General features: G+C 39.5%; 1 long non-coding RNA gene across 1 annotated transcript in view; it reads right to left on the bottom strand.

Moving 5' to 3' along the window:
• LOC116595978 overlaps positions 1-20,408 on the bottom strand; it is a 187,791-nt gene that overhangs the window by 110,397 nt on the left and 56,986 nt on the right. The window lies entirely within an intron of this gene.

A 20,408-nucleotide genomic window follows, 5' to 3' on the forward strand; every position in this document is an offset into this window, starting at 1 on the left:
GTCTGATACCAGGCTTGCTAACTTCCTTACTTTCTCATTTGCCTGTATGCCTTTGTTCACCATTGTTAGCCTTTCAAAATGCCTTTGTTTCAGGTATACCTCTTGTACACAGCACATACACGGTATGTGTTTTACGAGCCAAACTGAATGTTTGTCTCTTAGTACCTGAGTTAAACCTATTCTCATTTATTGATATGACTTATGTTTGTTCTTATCTGTGGCAAAATATTTTTATGTATTTTGTTATAATAGCTAGGTTTCTTTTTCTCTAGTATATGTACTCTTTGCTCTTTAACTTTTTTTGGTATTTAGAAGTGTTTATATTTTTGTTCTGATGATTATCATTGTAATTGTTAGTGCCTCTAATTTCTTGGCATTTTTTGGATTTTGCCTATAAAGATCTGGTTTACCGCTTTTTGTTACCCTATTTTAACTCTCACCTACTGCATATACAATAAGCAAAAAGTTTTATTTCTCTTTCCTCCTGCTTTTCAGCTGCATTGTCTACTTTGTCACAACACACAACATTTGTACTTTAGACTTCCAACCTCTTCCCCACCAGGTTGTCATTATATCTACATTGACATACTGAAATACTCACCTTAGTTTTAGGATTTTCAGCAAAATCCTTTTGCTGAAATTTTCCCAGTTAACCCTTGGTTAGCTGAAGCTTATCCTCTATAACTGGCATAAACCAACCAAACCTCTTCAATTCATTTTGCTATTCTACAACTCTATTGTTATTTTCCATAAACTAAATTAGTGACAGAATATCAACACTTTCCCGTCTACCTTCCACAGAAAAAATTTTTTAAAAAGATTTATTTTAGGGAGAGAGAAAGAGAGAGAGCATCACTGGGAGGAGCAGGGAGAGAGAGAATCCCAAGCAGACTCTGCGCTGAGCACAGAGCCTCACTGAGGGCTCTATCTCATGACCCAGAGATCAGGACCTGAGCCAAAACCTAGAGTTGGATGCTTAATTGACTGTGCCACCCAGGGACCCTGCAGAAAGTTTTAAGTCCATGGTAATTGGTCTTTCACATTGAGTAACTCATTTGGGCTAATGTCCTTCAATGTCATTAAAAGCATATATGTAAATCCTCTTCTGTTCAATTTGAAGCTACTAACATAATGTCACTGATCATGAAGCTGGGAAGAGAGGTGCTGGCTTATGAAAGCCAATTGTGTAGAAGTCCACAGTAGCACACCGTTCAGTTTCATGGAGTATCTTTTGTAGTATTTCCATTTTATGATCAAAGCAACAAAACTAGAAAATATTAGCCAACAGAAAGTCTATCTTGAAATCTAAAACGTTTTTATTAAACAACTCTTGAGTGAAAGGAAATACAAAATGAAATTACAGAATTAAAAATTAAGACAAGGAGAAATCTCTATAGATCAGGATCTCTGGGATACACTTCTAGCAGTTGTCAAGGAAATGCATACTACATGTAAAAAAAAAAAGGATTTTCAAAGACCTTATAATAGCATACCCACTGAAGTATTTTGGTATAATCAACATTTAATCCAATCTTTGTTAAAACCTATAACCTTAATAATGATACTCAATGCTGGCATCATCCCCAGTCAATTGTAGTTCTATTTATTCATTTGTTATCTTAACATTTAGTTGAATTATCTAACCAAAACATCCTAAGAAACAGAATGGATTAATTATATAAAGAGAGCAGAACAAGAGCAGTTAACATTTAGCTGGGCTGGAGAGTTAATTTGCATATGCCTCTCTCAGGTTCAGGTTCTGGTGGCCTTGGCTGTTTTATTTTGTCCTTCTTTGATTTCTGCATGTTTCTTAGTTTTCTTCAACGAGATGCTATAGGGTGCTTTCTTTACTTAGGTGTCACTCTTACGCATGTATTCATTTCCATTCAGAGATATGCCCAGGAGCCTTGGAAACACAGGTGGGGTGTAATTATAGGACACTTTGGGATGACAACAGGGAAGAAATGCATAAGGGAGTCTGTCTGGAATTAGACCTCTGTTGCCATAGAAGGCACAAGATCTTAGATTAAAATTCTATGAGCCTTCAACCACATGTACATTAGCTCATCACGAAAACCTCTAGCATTTAACTTTAAATGAAAAGTTCATAATTTTACAAGACCTTTTTGCAGTTCCAGGTCCATTTCTTTAGCCTGAAAGGAAACTTTTATAAGGAGCAATTTCTCTGACCTTGTTTTCTCAATATCTTTTCATATCCTTTTCCTTCTTACCATCCTCTTGCACAGAAACTATAAATATATATTCCTTGAACCTACTTGCTTAGGTACTTGGCAGCCTGACTCAGTTCCCAAGGAAGAAGTGGTTTGGATTCATGTGTTTAAATTACTTGCTTTAAAAATACATTTCTCAAAAATACACCTCTTGAGTCTAAATGAAGGCTAGAGACATATAATGCAGTTTGTAAAGCTAAAATTCTCTTTGGAAACAAAAAAGGAAAAAACTCTTACCACTATAGTATGTTGTTCTGCAGTGTAAGAGACTGAATAAGTCTCAAAAACAGAACGTACCAGAACATGATGTTCTGTACACAGACAACAAATCTTCATAGGTGTATAACCAGAGTAGGTTCGCTGTTAATCCCATTTGATGTACCCCCCACTAAAAAGGGAAAAAAATGAAAATTTAAAGGCAGTGACATTTCCTTGCCTTTATGTCCCAAGAATTTCAAGGACAGGTGCATGTAAATTTAAGTCTTGATGAGGTGGTTAGGGTACAAAGGAAACATAAATGACTCATTCTCAGTGACTCACTCTCTCAATTTTTTAAAAACACCGTGTAATTTCAAAGGTTCAAATTATGTGACTGATTTTTCCATGACATGTGTTAAATCCCTCACAGCAATTAAAAATTTCCTGGGAGGAAGGGTATGATAGTTATCTGCCAGTATCTTTTTATATTGACACATATTTTTCTAAAATATCTCAAATCCCTTTATAATTATTCTCAAAAGTTTTCTAATAGTGTAATTTTTAGCCTTCTCCAGTCTAGATGAAGATAGGACAACAAGTACACCTAGAATGAAAACGATGTATCACCAGGAGAAGAAGGATAATATAGTGGAAAAGTCTGAATATAGGACAGAATGGGCAGGCATATGATGTACAGGACAGAGGTTTTTACCCCAAACAGGCAGGCTGAAAACATGCCAAGAGGCCTGAGGCCAATTGGACATTATACCTAGATAAATCTGTCATGACATGGTTCTTATCCTCAACCTTATAGTCCTTGGTACTGGAGACTCAGATGAACAGGTTATTACTGATAGGTACAAAAGTAAATTCAAATGAGACTTGTAAATGAACCAGAGGCCAGTTTGGGTGTAGTAGCCATGGAGATTCAAGAGAACCTGCCCCAATGAGTGTGGTTAGATCCTGGAGATCTGCTGTAGTGTTTGAGCAGAGGCTATGCTTTACCTGGCAGCCCCTGCTAATTACTGTGCATGGCTCTGAGAGGGTACTGCTCCACTCAGACTTCTCCCTTCTATGGGCCTGGCCATTTCTGCCCGACACAGATCTTCCTTCTCTAGGGAATCACTAGAGCTCCCCTCAGTTTGGCAAACATTTTCTGAAAATTGCGGTACAGTCTAAGGCTCTTCTTACCCAGTCTTCCTTTTTTTCCTCCTCCCCTTTCAGAAGTGTGAGACTTACATTACAGACTGGTCTCTCTCTGCCTTCTCCTCTTCCCTCTCCCCTTTGTCTCTTATGGTCATCACCCCTGATAAATAAATCTCTTTTTCGGCATCTTCTGGTACTAACTAAGCTCAATAAATGCATGATGCAGAAGGGCATCTGATTTTGAAATGAGAGCAAAATAAAGTAACTTGAAAATTTCCCCACATAAACACCTACAAATACTATCGAAACTTAAGAAATCTTCCTTAGGATACATTGCTAGGCTTGCAAGCAAGGGGAACACCCAAATTTCAAGTGAGAACAGTTACAGATTCCATCTGTAAATCCCCACTATGATCTAAAATGCAAAAAGAGGGACACCTGGGTGGCTCAGTTGGCTGAGCATCTGACTCTTGGTTTCCACTCAGGTCATGGGATTGAGCCTCATGTTGCAGAATCTGCTTATCCCTTTTCTTGCTTCCTATCTGCCCCTCCTACCCCCACTCTCTCTAAAATAAATATATCTCTTAAAAAAATAAAATAAAATACACAAAGGGACAATCCATTTTGAACTAGAGATTGTGTATTCCAAAAGAATCTACAAGAAAATATAAAATAAGTGTTAAAATTATTACAGATACCAACAGAAGAATCAAAGTTCTAAGATGACACTATCAAAAGCTACACAATTCAGGAAAGCTTCACCTAATGTTACAGAATCTCAAAGAAAATACAAAATGTTATAAAAGGAATAAATAATCTGAAGCTTAAGAATGAGATATTATGGGGAAAAAAAAGAAAAATTAAACCACCACCATGTCTCAGAATAAAATATAGGCATTGAAATTGAATAGTAGACGATGAAACAGTTTCAGAGACTTAAACTGGAAAACAGATCTTTGGAAATCTAGAATGAAACAGAAAATACAAAAAATTAAGAGGAAGAGAAGAGAAAGAGCAACACTAATTTAGAAGAAGTAAATGGAGAGGCAATTTCAAGAAAGCAATGGCTGACATGACCTACAGTGAAAAAGACAAGAATCCTAAGATTCAAGAAGCATAACAAGCTCCAAGAAAATAAAAACCACTGAAATTATAGAAAACAAACACAAAAGGAAAATCTTGAGTAACCAAGGAAAAAGGAACAAATAGACGACCAGATTTCTGTTCAATAGAAACTAGAATAAAATACGGATGGAATGAACTTAAAAATGAGTTTGGTTTAGGCCAGAGAGGACAAATCAATTTAGTAGGCTCCCCTTCCATTACCTAGTTACATGTCCATAGAAGGATTTTAAAGTTCATTCAGTCCTCACAGGGGGGAAAAAAAAAATCCCTCAATTATTGCTGTCTGTCAGTGTCAGAAGAAAAGCATGTAAAACTCCAGAGTGAGGGTGAGTGAGATCCATCTAAGATGTAGGCCATGGTGAGACTCAGTGAAATTACTACCCTACAGCAGAAAACACTTTCTCCTATAGACAAAATCTCACAATAATGGGCCTTAAGTTTATCTAAGGGGGTTTCAAGAACCAAGCTCATATATATATAACATGTTTCTAGAAAGATTTGCATTCCTTAAGTGGAATGGCACTAGTGAGGACACTGCTGAAATGCCTTCAGCAACAACCTCTGAGCCCAGCACTTGGCTCCCAGACATGGCCTCTTTAGCTCACCAGAAGTGGATCCCTGTGGCATGGAGACTGAAGATGAAACTCAAGAGAGCTAATACCAGACTAGCTCTAATTAACTGCATTTTCCTCGACAATGGCTTGGCATTTATGAGCACAGATGTCAGCATAATCATAATTGGATTTGTAAAGGCAAATTTCAAATTAAGGAAAATGGACCTTCTGACTACAATACTACGATGTTCAATTACTATATTGTACACCTGAAACAAATATAACACTGTATGTAAACTACAATTGAATTAGATTTTTTTAGAATTAAATAAAAAGCAAAAAAAAAAAAAAAGCCATACTATAAAGTACATAAAGGCTTTGGAACCTGGGAACTATTTTCTCATATCGACAGTATAACAAAATGATTGGGTCTCAAACCAGCTTGATAAAAATCCACATTGCTTATAATGAACCAGAAATAGAATATGTATTATTACTCAGTACCACTTTACTAATGTATCTTGTCCCTAAGGGATTGCCCACATACAGATCCAATGTGAAATGTTAGATCTAGGACCAGAAGACCAAGCCCTTTCCTCTAGCCATGGCTTTTCCACTACACCATCTACCAGCCCCTCCTGCCTCCTGCCTCTTAGCACTACACGTACCCTCTCAACCCCAAACCCAGAGGAGGTTAAAGCAGGAGTGAGAGGCTCCAATAATGCCTGTGTGGACTTAGGAGTTGTTTGCATGGAAGATTTCCTTCCTTGGAGAAAATATAGGCATGCTTGTAGGCTAAGAATTTTTTTAAAAAGAAAAAAGATAAAAAGACAAGGTGACAAAGGCAGGATGCCTCTATAAATATTGTGTAATGAAGAAATCAGTGTATTAAGCTCTAACTCAAGAAATAACCAGGTTTAAATGAACCTGGTAAGGCCCTGTAGTTAAGCACTTTACATTTATTTTAAGATAGGTATTCATATGTTCCCCATTTTATAGAGAAGCCAGAGGCCTGGAAATGTTAAGATGCTAGCGTAGGATCACAGGGTTAGCAAGTGATGGAGACAGGATTTGATAAGACAAAGATGAAGTCTGGCACCACTGCGTAATAGTCTCCTGTCCAATCCTATTAAGCTGTCAGGAAGAAGGATTACACACAAAAGTGGCAAATGGATTTTAACTCATGCCAACTCTGATCTATTTGTGGTTATTTTGATACAGATTCCAATGCCCCATCAGGGCTCAGTGACAAAGAACGCTATGATCATTTAGCAATGTCTGCCATTGGTGAGAAAGTGGTAGAGTGACAGTATTTGCCACATATTTGCCATCCCCAGAATAGTGAGCTTTTTGGAGAGTTTCTATCTTTAATAGTCAAGTTAAAATTATGAGGAAAGGAACATTGACAATTGTTGTCACTCCAAATTTTTTTTTAATAGAAAGACACCCATCTGTGATATAAAACTTAAAAATGGAATACAAGCTACTAAATTGTTCCAAAGTCTGGATGGGTGAAGGTTAACCTCAAATACTATTGCTCACAACATTCCATAATTTTAAGTAATAAAAAAGTGAGTGATAATCCAGCAGCAGGGACAAAATGAAGTAGTATGCTTTAAGGAAAGAAAAAAAGGAGAGAAAAATAAAAAGTCTCCTGCCAACCAACTGCCAAGAGTTTCATGAGTCAAGCCCCTAGGTTAATAAATCCTTGTTTCCCCTCAAATCCAGGGAAACACATAGGGAAAAATCACATCTGTCTAAATATACTTGACCACTTCTCATCACCACGCCAGCAACTACCACCCTTGTCTCTCACCGGAATGATTAATATCCCCTTCCACAGTCCCATGGCTCTACCCTTAGCCTCTACAGATCTTAGCACGGGTGCTAGAAGAGTCTAAAACCATCCAATGACATTTCATATTACTCAGGAAAAGACAAAGTTTGTATAGTGGCTCACAGGCTCTAAGAGGCCCCTTTTCCCATCTTCACCTCCCTAATCTCCCTGGCCCTCTACTTAACGACACCGGCCTTCTTGCTATTTTGTCAGCATGCCAGCCTTACTTCATCTCTAGGCCTTTGTCCTTGTAATTCCTCCGGCTGGAATATTCTCCCCTCTGATATCCCCACAGCTCACTTTGTCACTTCCTTGTCTTTATTCTGCCTATCCTCTCTTCCGTGAGGTCTTTTGATTTAAAACTTCTACTCCGTACCCTCTTACTATATTGCCTTCTCTTTCTAAAAAAGTGGTTTTCCTTCTCTATCACCTATAACCACTCTAGAAATTATTTACTTTTATGGGACTTGTCCCCTTCTCTTCACCCCAACTAAACTAAATTTCACAATGATGGGGACATGTTCCATTTTGTGCTCCGCTCTATGCTCAGTGGCTAAAATTGTGGCTGCCATAAAGTCGCCATTCCGGTGACCCATAATTCTGTTTCCTGGACAACAAGGAAAAAGTAAACTCAAATTTTCAAAAAAAATTTTTTCCAGTGGATCTGAAGCTCAAAGATTTTCCGAGATGTTGCTTTAGGTGCACTATTTCTCGACACAGGTGCCCCATTTCTGGAGGCCTTACTGCCAGAGACTCCAAACTAAAGCACGCAGTCCACAGTAAGCCCAAGAACATATTCCATCCCCACTACTGCACATGCCATCTGGAGACATGGAGCATCAGCTATGAGTTTGCTAGAAATGCAAATCTTGGTTCTCAGACCAGAAGTTATGAGTCATAACATACATGTTAACAGATATATACGCACAGGGTGGTTTTTAGGCACAAAGTCTAAACAGCATTATCTTGAGTTTCTGGCAAAGGGCTCTGAGGTCTTATCAAGGGAAGCACAAACAAGTCTTTGGGAAACTCAGATGTTGCTTGTTTCCTAAAAAATAACCAAGCTTTAACAAGCAGTGGGAGTCCACATGTCAGCCTTCCATTTCTAAGTTCTATGACAGCAATGTGAAATCTCTAGAAGTTTAAAAAAAAAAACCATAAATATAAATCCTTAATATCCCATGCCACCTTTAGTTAGTGTCCCACTGCCAGCCCACATCATGGCTTAGCGAGGAAAACAATGCATGAGGAAAAGTGGCCCTTGAGCTCTTGAGTTATAGGCCCTTAGATAAATAATATTTTCCTGCTCAGGGTCCAGCTGACTCATCTGTTTAGGTGGGTAGGAAATCAGGCTCTCCCTCCCTTGAGTATGTTTGGAGTTTCAGATGGGATATTTGTCAATTTCTCTGAAAATAGTATTGCATGAAGTCAGTTATTATTGAAGCCTTAGTATTTTGCTTGCCATTTCCTAACACACGCTTGGTTCATGCTTAGTGAGATGGATTCACGCCATATCACGATTGGCATTTGAAGACCAACTGTTGTTTGTTCTTATACTAGAAGCCACAGCAGCTAAGGTAGGACATCTTCCAATTAAATGGTTTTGGTTCTAATTATCTTGCACCCACACAGGAGTAAGTTTTCCCTTACCACTAGAAGAATTACAAGAATTATCATTCCTTCCTATATCACTACAATCCTTAGAACTGAACTCTCCCCAGAGAATTTCATTCTTTTTCTCTGCTTCCACTACTAGGTCCCTAGTGACTCTTGCCCCACTTTGAGGATAATAACCCTATATTCACCAACAAGGAAATTTCTCACCTACCAGAGGAGACAGTTGTCACCACTGGATCAACAGGCAAGCCACAGTTTCAGAGTTGCATTTTGTCTCTATATGTAGGGACGTGCTGTCCCTGATCTCCTGGACTGAGTCCTGTTTACCACCGGTTTCCTAGTACATATCTCCTGCCCATGTGTAAATTTGTATTACTATCAAAACCCTTTTATTTCCTGAGGTTATTTGGTTGTCAATCTCAGCTTACCTGCTCTGTTTTGCTTTTCGCAAGCTCCTCTTTGACCTCAACGTTGCTCTCTGAATTCACAGGATTTACCAAGGGTCAGTTCCACTATCCCCCCAAACCCTCCAGATGTGATCTTTGCCTATATGCCACATCATCAGTTAGAGACAAAGTACTTGGACCTGGCCCTTTCTAGGTCTCTTGAGCACTAACATGCTGGTCCTCCTAATGAAACAGCACTCTGTTTGCTACATTTAGGTGCCATTGTTATTTACAACCCCATGGTTGTTCTATGGGACACTCTTCAGCAGCTCCTAGGCTACACTCATTTTTAAAAAAATAAATATCTATACTGAAGTATAATACACATACAGAAAAGCACACAAGTCATAAATTACTCAAATATTCAGAGTGAACAGACCTGTATAATGCCCATTCAGGTCAAGAAACAGAACACTACTGGCATCTTGGAAGCCCACCCATGTCCTCTGTCATTAAAATCCCTAAGATAAATACTTTTTCCTCCCAGTCATTACCCACCCACCCTCCCACTTGCAAAATAGCCATTCCCTTGACTTTTTAGCACTAGAGATCAGTTTTGCCTGCCTTTGAGCTTTCTGTATGGAATCATGTAGTATGTGATACTTTTGTGCTTGCCTTCTTTTACTTGACTTGATGTTTATGAATTTCATCCACATTGTTGCATGCAATATACAACTATATAGCCTTCCACTATATGAATATACAAGTATTTACCTATTTTTGATAGATATTTCTATTTCTAGTTTTGGTCTATTATAGACAGTATTGCTATAAACACCCTTGTGCATGTCTTTGGTGAGCATAATGTACACATTTCCAGGTGAGCATATAACTGGTACTGAGTTACACACCCAAATAGTTCCAGAGGATAGTTACAGGAGAAATGGATTAATATGACTATATATAATGAAGCATTTTGATACTGAAAAACTGGAAAAATGTCCAACAAAAAGACATTTAGTTAAACACATTATGATATAAGCATATAATGGAATGCCATATCATTAAAGTGAAGATGTAATAAAATATTAAATGATACCAGAAGACAGTCATAATATTAAGGTCAAAAAAATTATATTGGTTATTATTTGCTCTACTTGTATTTTTTCAGTATAACTTTTCTAAGGATAATACAATTAGTTTTGGTTCTGCAATCAGAAAGATAGAACGCTCTTCGACAAAAGGTTTGTCCGTCCTCTCATCTACTGCAAATGTAGCATAAAAAAAAACTCTCCTGATCTACCTTCACCAGTATGGTATTATCACTGAAGAACTTACAAATCTCACGTACTGTGGGACATTGTTCAAAACTCAAAGCTCTGCAAGGAGTCATGACCCTGTGCTGACCAGTCATTTGCTGTTTTAACGCTCCAATAACTGGTATAGGCAGTACAATTTATTTGGAGTAGGAGACGTAAAATGTTAATAGATCCAGCTTTGCCACATTCTGGTTGAATGACTTGGAGAAAGTCACCATCTCTTCATTTCATTTTCCCATCTGTCAAATGAGGATACAACAGACTTCAAACTCCTTCAGAAAATACTGACCAGGCCTAATTCAACTTTGTGTCCTCAACCTTGTCTGTGGATGCATTAATGTGCTCAAATAACATACATGCCTAATTCATAGAAGTATCTGGGGGGGAACCATGGAGACTATGAAACCCGTAAGTGTACCATCATTCCGCAAGGAAGGCTTCTATAAGGAGGGAAGATGAACTGGACACTTCTTACATACCAAGTCATATCCTTACATATCCACCTATCCCCAGGGCATCTGGCCACTTGTTCCAACCTCAGTGGCTATAGTAGCTACCACCTCTGTGGGAAATTTAACCAACTTCACATGGGCACAACCCAACAGCATTTCACCACATACCTCTAGCATATTCCCTCTTGCCTCCTGCCCTAATGTTTCATATATGTGAAAGTACATAGGAATACTGGGGGTAAAACCCTGACTAGTGGAAGTTTTCCCCCTTCCTCTCCAAACAGACTGTCCTGAGAAATGGTCATTTATGGGGTCACTGTCCCTGATATCAGTTTGGTAATATGCCATTATGGTAGATTTCCTACCTTTCTGGCTTCATTCCCCTTTTCCTACATTCCTGCTTCCTGGGATTTCAGGCTCCCTCAGGGAGGGCTTTAAAAGGCAATTGTTCAAGAAATCTTAATGGTCAGAGCTGTCAACAGTTTATTTTATTGTTCACTTTGTTGGAGACAGAAGTGCTCTGAAATATAGATATACAAGTACTCCTGGGCAGTGGTGAATGAACTGGTTGACTGCTCAGGGGCCTGGTGGGAACAGATTAGAAGATTATAGAGAAAAGTCTGTGAAAGAAATATAATGGACATACGAACATGGGAAAAACTTTGTCTCACACTGTCCTCCAGAGAACATTCACCACCGAGAAGACCATCAAAAATGAAATGGATTGAAATGATTTGTCCTGTGAACATCAGCCAGGAGGTCTTCTTGACCACTTCCTGATGGCATAATAGAACCAGGAATGGTGACCATGGAAGAATGGAGGCTGTGCAAGAACCCTGCAGCATAGACTCGGTTTCAGCAAGACTCATCCAGTTCTACTGCTGAATGTACAAACGTCCAGCAGTAAAGACTAATGCTGATCCCTCATATGGCACTATTCTGCAGGAAACCCAGCAACCATTTGATGACAGGTTAATTATATCAGGTCCATTTTATCTCGGAGGAGTAGCAATTAATTTTAACTAGAATCCATATCTACTCTGGTTTCAGGCTTGGTTTCCCTGCTACTGTGCTACAGCCAGCATTGTCATTTATGGACTTAGAGATTGCCTGCCTTACTGACAGGATAGCCCATATAATATCACTTTGGACAAATGGACAAATTTCTCATCAACAACATTCAACATATACATGACCATGTGGTCAAGCAGCCAACCTAACAAAACTGTGATTAGCTTGTCAAAGGCTCAGCAAAGTTACCAGGTTGAGGACCACCATTATGGGGTTGGGAGCCTCTTCTGTAGAATGTAGTATGTGTATTTAAGGAATAAGTGTTATGTCCTTAATACTTAGAATATAGAGGTTCAGAAACCAAGGAATGAAAAAGGATTGGCCCTTATCATTCCTAATAACTCACCAGGGAATTTGTGTTTCTTATCCTATTTTCCAATTCTGGGTGGGGATGGAAATGGGGTGAGCAGAGTGAGTAACAGATTTTTCCATGGGGGGATGGTACACAAAACTAGTGAACTGCTCACTGTAATAGGTCAATTCTTCCTCATGCTACTTGACAATGAAGTCATTCAAGTGGTAGGAGTGATTTGATCCTGACTGCCATGGGGAGCTAGGGGAGCTATTACACAATGGATGAAGGAAAGAGCAAGTATAGAAGCAGAAGATTCCCTGGAACATCCCTTAGTGTTTCTCTGCTCATTAAGACCAATAAACAGACAACTGAAGCAATCACAATCTGACATTAAAAAGATATAACCACTGAAGTACAGGCACAGGTGGGGAAAATCTAGAACAGATGGAGGAAGATGATAAATATCAATTAAGGCCTTGTGACTAGGTTTAAAAGCAGCAACTATAGTTTATTTCATTAACCCCTTTGTCAGGGCACCTAGGTGGCTCAGCTCGTAGAATACACAACTCTTGATATTGGGGTCATGAGTCCAAGAAGTTAAGTAGAGCTTACTTAAATCAAGAAATACTTATTTTTAAAGACCCTTTAAAAAAAACAAAACCCCTTGTCCAAGTCGTTTCAGAGTTGGCAGCTGGTCAATACAGTGATGGAGCCACCGTGATTGCACTGCTCTCCCCAGAGGGCACCATTTTGTAGTACAGCAGCAAAATGTAACACCTCTTCTTATACCTGCACCAGGTACTTCTTGCCTCCTGCCCAGGATTTCTTGTTGACACTGAGATGGGACACACTGCAGAGCCTACATATGCATATTCAATAAGTTCAAAGAAATTAACACCCAGAAAGTTAACTTTTGACCAAGGGCAGATAGGAAGAAGAATTTACCCACTGGCTCCTTTCTCCCTTGGACAGACCTCTTGCAAGCTGGTCATTCACACAATCTCAGAAGGTGATGCTGCAAGATCGAGCTCTCAGAAGCTCTTAACACCAAATGGAAGCTGGTTTAATAATGTACCTTTATATTGGCTTTCCCTCCTTTTCTGAGGCATTTCTGTTTTCCTTTCCTCCTATTCCATGGGATTTCACTCCTGAATAAAGAAGTAGCACATGAGTCTCTACTTCAGGCTCTGATTTCTGGCAAAACCAGGGTAAGACCTAAAACAACTGGCAGCCACAGCTGTGGTGTTCATATCGGGGGTGGGGAGTTGTGGGATAGTCATCAAGGCAATGTTGATGAGATGGGATGAGATGGGAAGACAAAGCCCACTCTTTCCAGAAACAAGGTAGTCTTCATGAATTTCCTCAAGGAACCTGGTCCTTTGCCAAAATTAAGGTAAAGAGTAGCCCTTGCTGACCCAAATGGATAGCTTCATAATCCCTTTCTTTATCAGCCTTAGAGTACATCTTTCCTGTTCTGATGGTGCTGGCCCTATCTTCACCCCAAATGATAATCATGAAATTAGACCTGGCCTGTCAAAAGCTTCCTTTCCCATAAGTATCCTGACTGATTCAGGGATTAGTTTCTGACTGGAGCCAAGCCAGTCAGGATCCTCCTCTGAGATCTTCCTACCAGTTCTACAAATGCTTTCTCTCTACTGGGGAGAGGAGTCTAGTGGTCTTCATGGATGCCACATAGAATCTGCCCAATAATGAAGCCTGCAGACAAAAAGCAGAGCTTAAGGTGAAAATAGAGACTTTTGTTGCTACCACCATGGTCATGGACCCAGCAGGGATGTTCAAGAGTTAAGCACATATCAGTTTCTAGGAAAGGAGACAGGGTTTTTTATGACCAGAGCACCCAGAGCACTTGAAAAATGTGTTGGGACCTTTATCAACCAAGATTTGAAGGCTGTCAAAATGCCATTAAAGCTAGTATAAGCAGAATAGTCTAAACGGTGTTGCTGGCTTCAGACATGGCTGGATCTAGGGGGTCCAAACAATGTAATCATGACTATCACTTCAGTTCTGAGCTCTGCTTTTCCTCTTTTGGCTTCATTATTGGGCACAGTCCATATGGACAGCAGCCACATCCTTTAGGTTCTGTGTGACTATAGCAGCCGCAGTAACTGGTGGCTACAGTAGGCAGGAAGTAGGAGAGGGAGCCGCTCTGACGTGGTGGCAGCAGGTCCATTCCCAAGTTAAGAACAAGCAATAGTTGACAAGGGCAGCAGGGAGAACAGACGCACCACCCAACTCCTGGGTTTGGTGGAGGAAAAGGCAGGCAGAAATCAGAGTCAGATTTCTAGGGATCGCAATGGAAAAAGTGAGGGAGAGAAATTATACTTTTGATTAACACTTTCTTCTTCTATAGCCCCACGTGTATCCTGCTATAAGCACAGACCAGACCAAACGTTAAGCAGATGATATTTGACAGTCACACTGCAGTATTTCCTCTTCTCATCGCTGCACCCTTTCAGCGTTTGAAACTCTCCCTCCCGCCCAGAGTTCCAACAGCTGAGTCATGAGAAGTGACAGACTTAATACTTTTTTAGTTTCGTTAAATGTAAGTACCTAACTGTAAAGCCTGAGCATATAGAAAATTTCGTTTTACAATTAAAACTCCAACAGAGCTCACGTCTTGCCCTCCATGGTGTACATAGACAGCATTCATGTGATGCCCAGCAACTGAACATGTAAGATGAGTGGCCCAAGGAAATGACTATTGTAGCATTTTTCATAGAGTCAAATTAAATGTGTCAGTCCGTTGTAAAGAGGGGAAAGAAAAATGGTTCCTTCTCTCCTGCCAAAGAAGCAATGCTTGGAGGAGATTATCGTTGCTGCAAGAACCCCGTCTCCAACCTGACCCTAATAATCCAGGCCAAGAGTATGTTCAGTTGGTAGTTTCTACAATAGCTGGAACCTCCATTCACATACACAGAAACCTCAGGTGTATCTTCAACTCGTCCCATAACTAATCCAAGGGATTCCAGGGAAGCTCCCTGTTTCTTTCAGGAAACACAAAACTTTCAACAAAAGGATTTTGAAGTTGGCAAGAAGCTTCCAAAATGTACAATAAAGTATGGAGTTTTGGCAAAAATAAGAAGTTTTCCTGTTGCCAATGCTTTCTGCTTTCTAAAGGATTTTAGTATAGTCTGACTGCAAAGAAGACAGCAATAAGGGGTGAATTGCAATCCTTTCAGAAACAAAACAAAAATCTATAATAAGACAGACGAAGCAGACACTAATAGTTACTTGGAAGAAAATGTGATGCTTTCCTGTTTTTAAAGGAGCCAAAATTAAAAAAACAAAAACAAAAACAAAACAAAACACCACACATACCTGTCCTTTCCCAAACAACCTATCTACTTTTCATGCCTCTGGCCATTGCACTGCCATGTATCAGGAATGACCTTATACTGAGGGCACAAAATGGTGAGGAAAAAGAAAGTAAACCCCTGCCTGTTTACAAGCAGGGAAGCACGGAATATGCAGAAGTGGTGAGAAGGGGCCCCTTACCCAGACTCTGGGGGTTAGAAAACCTTTCTGCAGAGAGTTAGCGAAAAATGAAAAATCAAGTTTTAGGCAAATGAGGAGGATAATATTCCAGGCAGAAGAATGACATCTTCAACCTAGAGAGGATAGCATCATTGAAAGTAGTTCAGAAGAGTTTATTTACTCGGGGCTTGGAAGTAGAGAAAAAGAGATGAAAATGGGAAACAGGGTAAAGAGCAAAGAAATCATGAGAGAGGGACACAGGAGCCAAATCATGAAGGGTTTTTAATGTTATGCTTTGGTTTTCACTATTTATGCTAAGAAAATGAGAAGACACTGAGGAAATTTAAGCTGACAAGAGAGATGAAAATATATATTTGAGAATCTTTGGAATCCCAGTGTCTAACAAAGTGCCAGACTCTTAACAGGTGTTAAATAAATGCAGGGGTGACAGGGTGTGGCAGGAATAGAAGAAAGGACGCACCAATGGAACAGTCTTTATGAAAACAATCTTTTAAATAAGAAATCATTATAAACCTTGTAAGGTTTGCAAACATATACAAGAAAACTGTAAATTCATTAGACCATAGTCACAAAAAACACCAAAATGTTTAGGATGCCAACATTGCATCGTAAGTATTAAAAACAAAACCAAAGTATTCATGAGTGTTTTCTCATTGCATAAATCATAGTTTTCCTAATGCTAACACTAAGGTTGCTTTCTCAAGAAGAGGGAAGAAAGCAAGAGTGCTCTGGAACCTGGGGCGGGGAGAGAGGAGAGCATAGCTGTGAAGAACATAGACTCTGACTTTACTTAACATTCAGATAGTTCCTAATAAGATTTCCAGAGGTGGAACCTTGGCCTCTGTACTTCTGTTTCCTTATTTATAAGATGAGAATGTTATCCACTATCTCAAGTTTGTTACAGCAATTCAGTTACATAGTTACCTATAAAACAACTATACCATGCCTGGCATAGAGCAATGGCTCAAGGACTATTCACTCCCACAGGGCAAAGAGGCAGGCTTTGAAGAACACTATGGACACTTTGAAGACAGCATGGTACTCTTGAGGGCTGGAGGCCACAGAATACAATTTAGAAAGAAGGGGGGTGCCAGAGAATCCTAACCTGTTCTGAAATCCTAAAGATAGGCAGGAACACCTCCTTTGAGAATTTAGAATTGAAACTGAGTTTTGGCTCATTTTAGGTTTATTCATTCCCCCAAACATTTGCTAAGCACCTACTGTACACTAGGCACGACTCTAGGAACTAGATACTAAACTATTAAAACAGATAAAAAAGGAAAAACTAGGAAAATTATAGTAAAAAATTATTTCAAAGAAGATTTATACCCACAAAAAGGAAATAGAGTGATTTGGCTGGGTTTCTTAGACATTGTGTGAAAGATGGGCTTCTTTTTACTTCTGTAAGCCCAGAGATGAAACACGGGCAGCAAAAGCCCTGAGCAAAGTAAACACACTCACACACACACACACACACACACACACACACACAATGGTCATGACCAGTGATGAGATGTAGCAGATACCTGTGGATACCACCAGCAGGTGCTGGGGTGATTAAAGTCAGAGATGGCGGAGTTTGTGGGGACTTCCTGAAGAGTCTTGAAAATTTAAGAATTAGGGAAAAGTAGAGATAACGCATGAAACATTTTAATACCTTTTTTTGTTTAGTCCAGCAACAAAGTTCAAAGATAGCTGGTAGAGGATCTGCTCAAGAAATGGGGGTGGGGGTGGGGAAGGAGGAGGAGCAGCAGCTTCTTCAAAGGTGATGGAGAACTTGGAACCTTGTGTGGAGGTGAGTGAGTATGCAAGTGGTGTCAGACTAAACACAAAAGAAGAAAACCAACATGTTTGTCTGGATCTCATTAAAAGAAGAAGGGAAAGGAAGTCCCTAAGAACTATAATTCACATCTGTTGCTCAAAAGGGTCCAGGAGGACATCAAAAGAATAAAGCGCATTTTCCTATATAAACAAAAACTACAATGTAATTTGTTTTATCAATGTAACCAGCATGGCTTCATCTCTCTCATGAATCCCTAAATCCTCAAATTACAATATCTGAGATCCTTATCCCATTTGACTGAATAAGTTTAGTATTTATCAAATTTCCACCCTAAGTAATCAGGACTCCTTGGGAGATGCTTCCGTGCCCTTCAAATCCATCTTGTCACCCGATACCTGGGTCAGCCACTTGTCTCCAGGAGTCTTATGTGGCCTCTTATATGACCTCCTGCCACCTCCTCAGAGATTATGTTTCTTGTTGTTGTTTTAACCACTCCTCTCCCTTAGACTGCTTTGTCTAGAGCCAGGGTATAATGCTTCCTCAAGTTCAGTTACAGCAGAGATCAAGCCAACCAGATTTTATTGCTGTTTGGAGGATAATAGATCAAAGAAGAGGAAGGAAGGCAGTAAAATTGAAACCATTTTTTTAATATATGGTGCTCTCATAACCTGCAAGCCAAGACCCAAGACTAACTTCAAGAGATCGCTACTTGTAGCTCTCCCATGTAGACCCTGTTTTAGGAGCCAGCTTATGTACACCACACGTATTTCCTAGCAGAAATTCCTTGAACATATCCCGGTTTTCAGTAAAATGAGTTCTTAATTTCAAGGCCCAGAAAAATACAGGAGTTTATTCCTTACTTTCCAGGGCTCATTCCATGTTCTGAGACCTGCCTCTCCCCTTCAAGGTAAAACTCCCATGATAAGGTTTTGCTCAGGATCCTTTAGAAAGACTACTGGGGGAAGTCATCAAGAAGATACGACCACCAGTTGATATACAATTGAAAACAGGCAATCAGAGATTCCTCACCCCTTTTCCTGTCCTTGGAACATGCATTCAGCTTGCCTTACCATTAGGAGCTTCCACAGGGACATACCCTTGAAATAATGTGTTGAGATCACCTGGACAGCAAATATGTGACTAAGAACCCAGTTAGGGCCTATATATAAACTTTTAAGATGTGGCAGCCAGGTAATGGAAATTTGCTTGTCTTGTGGCCACCAAGATAAGCCTTCTAAGTAAGTTTCCTTGCTTACTAAAATTGCCACTTGCCAATCTGGAGTGGTTTGCTCCTTTCTTTGGTCCCTCCCTGCTCTCCACATAAGATGGCCAGTTTGCAAAGCAACTGTGACCCCCAAAATACATAATAGTTCAGGTATATTAATTCCCAGGTCTGGATATTCACGCTTCAATCTAATATTTGGGGCCTCAACAGTCTATCTTATGTTGAACTGCATCAGACTCAGGCCACATAAGGTGAAGATCATATCTGCCCATGTTTTCCAGCCAGGTCTTACATTCTATTCTCCTATCAGCAGTGGCTTAAGCAAATGCACATGAACTTATCCCGAGCAAAGCAAGACTACCTCACTGTAGGTATATCCAAATCTATACACAGGCATGTTCTAAAGAAAATAATCCTCTGAGATGCAATTGTCTGCTGTAAAGACATACTTTTAAATTATAAAATCAAACAATTTAGTCTTTTGGGCCAAGAAGTCTCAACCCCTTTGCAGTCCACAAAGGAAACTTTGCTCAGAGTTTAACTGAAGTTCCATGGAATGGAGGATGATGATCTCAGAATAAAGAATGAAAATGAACCTCTGGTTCAGGAGCTGCTCTTTGTGAAACTCTAAGATTTTTTTCAACTTCTACCCACCACATCATTAGGGACTGTCATATAAGATCTTGGATGTATAACCAATTGGGTATTTGTGAACTTTTTATTATTGTGACACTAAATATGTATATTACACATTTATCTTTCAAAACTAAAAAAAAAAATAATGTGAAAGGGCAAATGTATGTCAAAGAGTGTTAGAAAGTATAAAGTGTTGCCTTAACAACTCTAAGGTCAATTTTGGAAAGTTGAAGACAAACTAGAGACAATGCAAATTAAAATAAGCCCAAGACCTTCCATATCACAAAGAAGAGGGGCAGTGTCTTCAAATTCTTTTATATCCCAAATTATATCCTTCGTATATTTTGAAAACCCATCGCCACATATCCCTGGCCAGAGGTCATAGAACCCATTCAGCTCACTGAGCCCTGATCCCTAACTACTTTTAAGTTCTTCAGGGCCAGGCAGTCACTAGTTGATCAGATGCTACTCTAACTGCATATGTTCTTTTTATCTCAACTCTTCTCCTAGAAATTGGGTTGAAATACATGAATTTTCCATAAATCTCTATCAACCTTGGGGTTCCTATTGAACATAACTTAAACACACATTTATCTTTACATCTTCCCAACTCCACTAAAATTGCAATGAACTCATTTCAAAAGACAGGCCAAATTCCTTAGACACGGGAATTCCCCGGAGGAACCAAGTGCCTCTGAAGTCATGGGAATTCAGTAAAAATCCACATGCTGAATGTGAAATCTCTAGTTCTTTTCCCAGTTTAAGTCCCCAGATGCAAAGCAACCGGCATACGCTCCTCAGCCAGGAGACTGAAGAATTCTCCCTAGGAAAAACTGTAACTCAACAAAAAGACCCACATATACTGAATTTTGCATCTAGTAATATTCACTTCCCAGTGAAATTCAATCACAAACGTCAGCAAGTCCTATGCTCACATGAGACCTTCCAAAAAGCATTTAAATACCCCACTCTTAAAATGCATAGCCCAAGATCACCAGATGTGTAGGAAATACTTCT

The sequence above is a fragment of the Mustela erminea genome, chromosome 7, assembly GCF_009829155.1.
Source record: "Mustela erminea isolate mMusErm1 chromosome 7, mMusErm1.Pri, whole genome shotgun sequence".
Taxonomy (NCBI): domain Eukaryota; kingdom Metazoa; phylum Chordata; class Mammalia; order Carnivora; family Mustelidae; genus Mustela; species Mustela erminea.